Below are 6,000 nucleotides of genomic sequence, written 5' to 3'. Positions count from 1 at the left end.
TATGCTATTTTTTTTGATGGAGTGTCAAAGCTCTGTCATTAGTATGCCTGTGTAGTTCTGTTCCTTTAAAACGGTCAGTTAAAGATTGATAGAAGTTAAACACCATTGATATCAACTATAAGGTCAATGGTAGAGAAGAAAATGTAAGGCCAATGGTAGAAAACTAGTCTAGAAACATCTCATGTGAAATGAATAAAGTAATATATGAATTCAATCCAGCCAATTAGAATTCATGCAACCTTTTTGGTGCCTTCCTGAACCATGTGTAGAACACTCAGCATGAGTCATGTGCTGCTTGCGTGACAGGCAATGTGAACAGGCCTTACTCACATGGAGCTTCAGTCCCACTACTATTTTCACTGATGGAGGTAGGAATGATTTTTGCCAATTTCCCCCAACTTGCAGTAGATTCCAACCCCCCCCCCCTTCTGCTGTTCCTGTGAGTCCTTTGTACCCTATGAGCAGCATTCCATTTTGGGCTGCAGCAATGTCTGGGAGATGCTCTGTTATTATGGGGAACACTTCTATGGTAGAAATCATTTCTTTACCATAGAGTTTTTGTCCAAATATCAAAGTATGATGACATCATTTCCTGTGTGACACCAGTGATGTGGCCTTGGCCTTCCTCTTTCTCCTGGTAAATCCCCCTACTCATTCCCCACTGGTTATCAGGAGGGACTTGGCTACCCCACTGAGAGGGGATCAGGCAAGAAGGAACTTTCTCTTGTGGCAACCAGCCTCCAGCTCTCCCAATAACTTCCCACTCTGCCTTCAACTCCAAGCACACCTTGACAATCCTTTGAGGTCATCAGGAAGGGTAGAAAGTATGCATGGATTTAGAGGGTATGATGGGAAGAAACTGCTAAGTCCCCAGCTTCCTTTTGGAAAATGGGCAATGTGAATCTGACTCTTTGGAGCTTACTCAAAGCAGGCTCTGCAGCCCTGGTCAGTGTCACATGACAAAACAAGCCATGCCGCAAGCAAATGTAAGGCTGATTTATGTAAAGTCAGGGGACAACATTCATGTATTTGGTTGTGATTCTTTAATTGCTTTGTGGGCATAATTAGAAGTATTATGACGTCCTTCCAAATTTCCTCACAGATGCTGTGCTGAAAAACTTAACTTTTTTTAAATGAAAGAAGAAAATAGGCCAGAATGTTCTTCCCTACATACAAACAAAGTTAACCCCTTGTGGTATACTACATGTGTCACCTTTTAATCATAAAGCTCTCTAAACCTTAGTTAACAATCTGGACTCAGGGGAATCATACCCATTTGTACTTCCAAATGGAATCAGCCATGCACAAAATCAAAATATGTGGCATCTTACAGCTGGGCAAATGTGAACATTACAGAGAATGTCTCATCCGCATTATAGGGAACATCTCACCCACATCCCAGAGAATGCTTTAATATTTTAAACATTAAATCAATTGTTATTTTACAAATAATCCTTTCAGGATTATTACTTGGGCTTGGCTCTAAACTCTTTGGGCTGCCTGTAAGTGGTCCTGGTGATGGAGGGAGAGTGGACTATGGTCATTTCTGCCATTCCATCGTAGTCCTTCTGCCATTCCAATTTCAGCACATAGCACAAGATATGTCCCATTGTTGGTGAAGTCACCCTTCTCCCTGCTGTTACGCATGGAAGGACCCCTGCCTCACAGACTGGCATACTGTCCTCTACAACCAGTGACCACCCATCTATAGTCTAGGCTTAAGCCAAAGACATAGCACTGTTAAAGTCTGCCTAGCTAGGTCAGACTCCAGTTTGGTGTAGTGGTTAGGAGTGCGGACTTCTAATCTGGCGAGCCAGGCTCAATTCTGCACTCCCCCACATGCAGCCAGCTGGGTGACTTTGAACTCGCCACGGCACTGATAAAACTGTTCTGACCGGGCAGTGATATCAAGGCTCTCTCAGCCTCACCCACCTCACAGGGTGTCTGTTGTGGGGAGAGGAAAGGGAAGGCGAATGAAAACCACTTTGAGCCTCCTTCAGGTAGAGAAAAGTGACATACAAGAACCAACTCTTCTTCTTCTTCTTCTTCTTCTTCTTCTTCTTCTTCTTCTTCTTCTTCTTCTTCTTCTTCTTCTTCTTCTTCTTCTTTTATTTTGAATATGCCCTTATTAGAGGAAATTTACTATGCAATTTTTATAATGTACCTGTTAATCATGCAACTTTAAATATTTTTAAATTTTGTATTGGTTCCCAGATTACGTAATTTCTCCTGTGCAGTGTTCTTTGCTATCTGTTTTATCTGGCAGCAGTGCTGTATTAAATACATTTGATCTGATTTGATTTGAATATGCCCTTAAGGGGACAAAGCAGGGAGTTGGGAAGGAGACCAGTTACTCAACAATAAAGTCCATTATTGGAGATTTTGCCTTTTATTCCACCTCCGGAATGTTGTATTTTACCTGTCTATCTAGAAGATATCAATGTCAGGGATATTCTCCAGCCACCTACAAGTTCAATAGGAGTTGGATGGGCTGTCGAATCCCATAGTTGCTTAGCAACCAAAGCTCATCTTCCTCCTTCTCCAAACTCTATTTTGCGTCCGCTCCCACTTAGATTAATCTGCACTTTTCACCACACAAGAGTTTTAGGTGGAAAATAACACACAGCAATAATTCACTTTTTGCAGAACAAAGTTTTGAGTCCAAGGACACCTTTAAGACCAGCAAAGTTTTTTTTCAAGGTATAAGCTTTTGTGTGCAAGCACACTTTCTCAGATCCACTCCAAATATATCTGAAGAAGTGTCCTTGCTCACAAACGTTTATATATCTTGAATGAAACTTAATGTGAGTCCAGTGGCACCTTGGAGACCATGATTCCTGAGTAAAAGATCTTACCTCTCTCTGTCCCTTGCCAGGGAAGACTCTCATTGCTGGATTCATCATGACATGTGCATGCACATGAAAGCTCATACCCTGAATAAGTCTTTGTTGGTCTTTAAGGTGACCCACATTTTGTTCTGCAGACCAACATGACCAACTTCAGACCAACATGGCGACCCACCTGAATCTTTGAATAAAACTTAGTTGATCTTAAAGGTACTGCTGGACTCAAACTTTGTTCTGCTGCAGGAACTTAGCAGTAAAGCTAGAAACGTTTGCTCGCCATTGAGCTTGGGGATCTCACCAAGCTCTCAGCCCCTAGCTGCGTACTTCTAGCATCTAATCATCCCACTACAGCGTAGAGCATTCATGTTAGCTAGAACTAATGCTCTACCCTCTGCTGTTCTATATGGGAGATTTCAACAGATCCCGTATTCTGCTAGGCTGTGCCCATGTGGACAATGCTGTATAGAATCAATTACACACGTTTTCTTCCATTGTCCATTTTATTCTTCGATCCGAGCCAAATTTCTTAACTCACTGCTGTGTAAAAGAGAACTGCATTCGGATGAACGAAAGACTCAGTTTCTTTTGACATCCCAGAGCCCTGATATAATTGAACCAGTTACAAAGTTTTTACATCTGGCCATGAGAAATCATGAATGTATTATGTCTAAAGCATAATCTTTGCATTTGTTCTCACTAGCAGTGGATCCTTTTGCACTTTCCCTTATATTGTACTTTTATATGTTATTAAAGGCTTGTTCTGCTGTCTCAGAGCAAAATGGCTACTCACCTGAATCTATAAAATTTTGCGGGGTTTCTAGATTACCTTTCCCCCCTTCAAGATAGCACTTCCGCTGTCAGGCATGAATCACAAAATGAACCCAGGATTTTGGTGTTACACACATCCTACCTCTCGACGGACAAGAGATTCCAAGTGTAACCTAACTGGAGCTGGTTCTCTTTTTAAAGGCCTTATAGGATTTTAAAAATACTCGTTGCTTTTACAAATACACAAGCAATGCACAGTGAAATCATCCAGGCTCTCCTACAGGAGGCCCACATCAAAACTCTGAAGAGAAAGATGCTGCACACCCACGGCTGCCTCTACCCAAACTCAAGACTTCTGCTTCTTCCCGAGTAGTCATGAGGGTATACCCTTCTTTTAATTAATTAATTTTGTGATTTATTTCCCATCACTCCCAAAGATGGCTCGTGGTGGGTTACAAAGTCCTCAATACAAACCCAATAAGACCCCCATTAAAAGGACATTCAAAAATACAACAGAGTGAACAGGGTGATAAAACAACACACTCTCCGCAACAATGATCCAGTAACCTATTACCTACTACGGGGGGGGGGGGGGATGGTAAGGGCCCTCGCTGGCAAGACAACCCCGGAACTAGCACTAGCCCTCCTCTGGCTATAAGTAGGCTGTAAAAGCAGTTTAAAAGTCGGGCCCCTAACTGGAAACCTTGGGAAGAAGATACGTTGTGGTCTGGTGCCTACAAGGAGTCTGGTAGGTGTCAAGTGAGTCTCGAGGAAGTTGTTGGTGTTATTATAATTACTGTTATTATTTGTAATTGTATTTATTACTCGTCCTTTCTCTTCGGATTCGGATGAATTCTGCAGATGAGATTCCGCTACTGAAAAAGCCGTGATGTTAAGAATGGCGCAGAATTGTTTTCTGTTGCCTCAGAGGGTTGGACCAGAAACAAAGGGTTGAAATGAATTCAAAATAATTTTCGGATAAACATCTGTAAGAAACTCCTCACAGTTAGAGCGGTTCCTCGGTGGAACAGGCTTCCTCAGGAGGTGGTGGGCTCTCCTTCTCTGGAAATTTTTAAGCAGAGGCTAGAGAACCATCTGTCAGAAATGCTGATTCTGTAAGGTTAGGCAAATGGTGAGTGGGTGGGCAGGAAGGGTTGTGTTGGTGCTTGGCTCTTGTGGCCCTTTCTTGCAGGCCCAGGGAAATGCCAATTGCCACGGTGGGGGTGGGAGGCGAATTTCCTTCAGCCCAGACTGGGCAGGGATTCTGATTTCCTTGGAGGGGGAAGCATCACCTGGGCATGACATCGGGGTCACTGTGGATGGGCAGGTAGTTGTGCATTCTGCAGTGGGTTGGCTGAGTTGACCCTTGAGGTTCCTTCCAACTCAATGATTCTAATGTGTGTGTGTGTATATGTGTGCTCTCTCTATATATAGAGAGCACACAGAGGAAATTGGATATCAAAAGCTTGGGTGAAGAGGTAAGTTTTCATAGGTGCCAAAAGCTGTATAATGAAGGCTCATGGTGAATCACCAAAGGGAGGGTAGTGGATCCAAGCCCCCCCCCCCCAAGCACTGGCAACAGCTCAGGGGAGTTTTTTGTTCTGCTGTTATTGCCAAATGGATGAGAGGACTGGAACAGCTTCCTGTCCTGGATGCAGTTCTGCATGGCTCTGTCTTCTAGGATATTTTGAGAGCTACCTCTTTTTTAAAAAGATGAGTGATATAAAAAATTATATGATTGCTGACCGGAAGATCCGACCTCTCTCTGTCCCTTGCCAGGGAAGACTCTCATTGCTGGATTCATCATGAAAACAAAATAGTTTGTCAGCTGGGAAAAAGAGAAGTGTGCACCAAAGGACAGGTGCTCTTGCTGTCAATGAACAGGAGGGAATAGGAAATGAACCTCCGTTTGTCAATCTAGGCCAGGTTTATATGGCTGGAGCAACGCAGATGGTTGGTGTTTGAGACGGGGCTCCTGAGATTAATGTGGAATGGCAGAAACTTCAACATGTGTTTTTTTTAAAGAAGGTTTGAATTACAATAATACATATTTAGGGACAAAATGGAAAAGGTACCTGTTGGTGTAGTGGTTAGGAGTGCCGACTTCTAATATGGCGAGCCGGGTTTGTTTCTGCACTCCCCCACATGCAGCCAGCTGGGTGACCTTGGGCTTGCCACAGCACTGATAAAGTTGTCCTGACTGAGCAGTAATATCAGGGCTCTCTCAGCCTCACCTACCTCACAGGGTGTCTGTTGTGGGGAGAGGAAAGGGAAGGGAGCTGTAAGTAGCTTTGAGGCTTCTTCGGGTAGGGAAAAGCGGCATATAAGAACCAACTCTTCTTCTTCTTCTTCTTCTTCTTCTTCTTCTTCTTCTTCTTCTTCTTCT

This window comes from Paroedura picta, chromosome 11, assembly GCF_049243985.1.
Source record: "Paroedura picta isolate Pp20150507F chromosome 11, Ppicta_v3.0, whole genome shotgun sequence".
Lineage (NCBI taxonomy): Eukaryota > Metazoa > Chordata > Lepidosauria > Squamata > Gekkonidae > Paroedura > Paroedura picta.
This window is presented reverse-complemented; position numbering follows the sequence as displayed.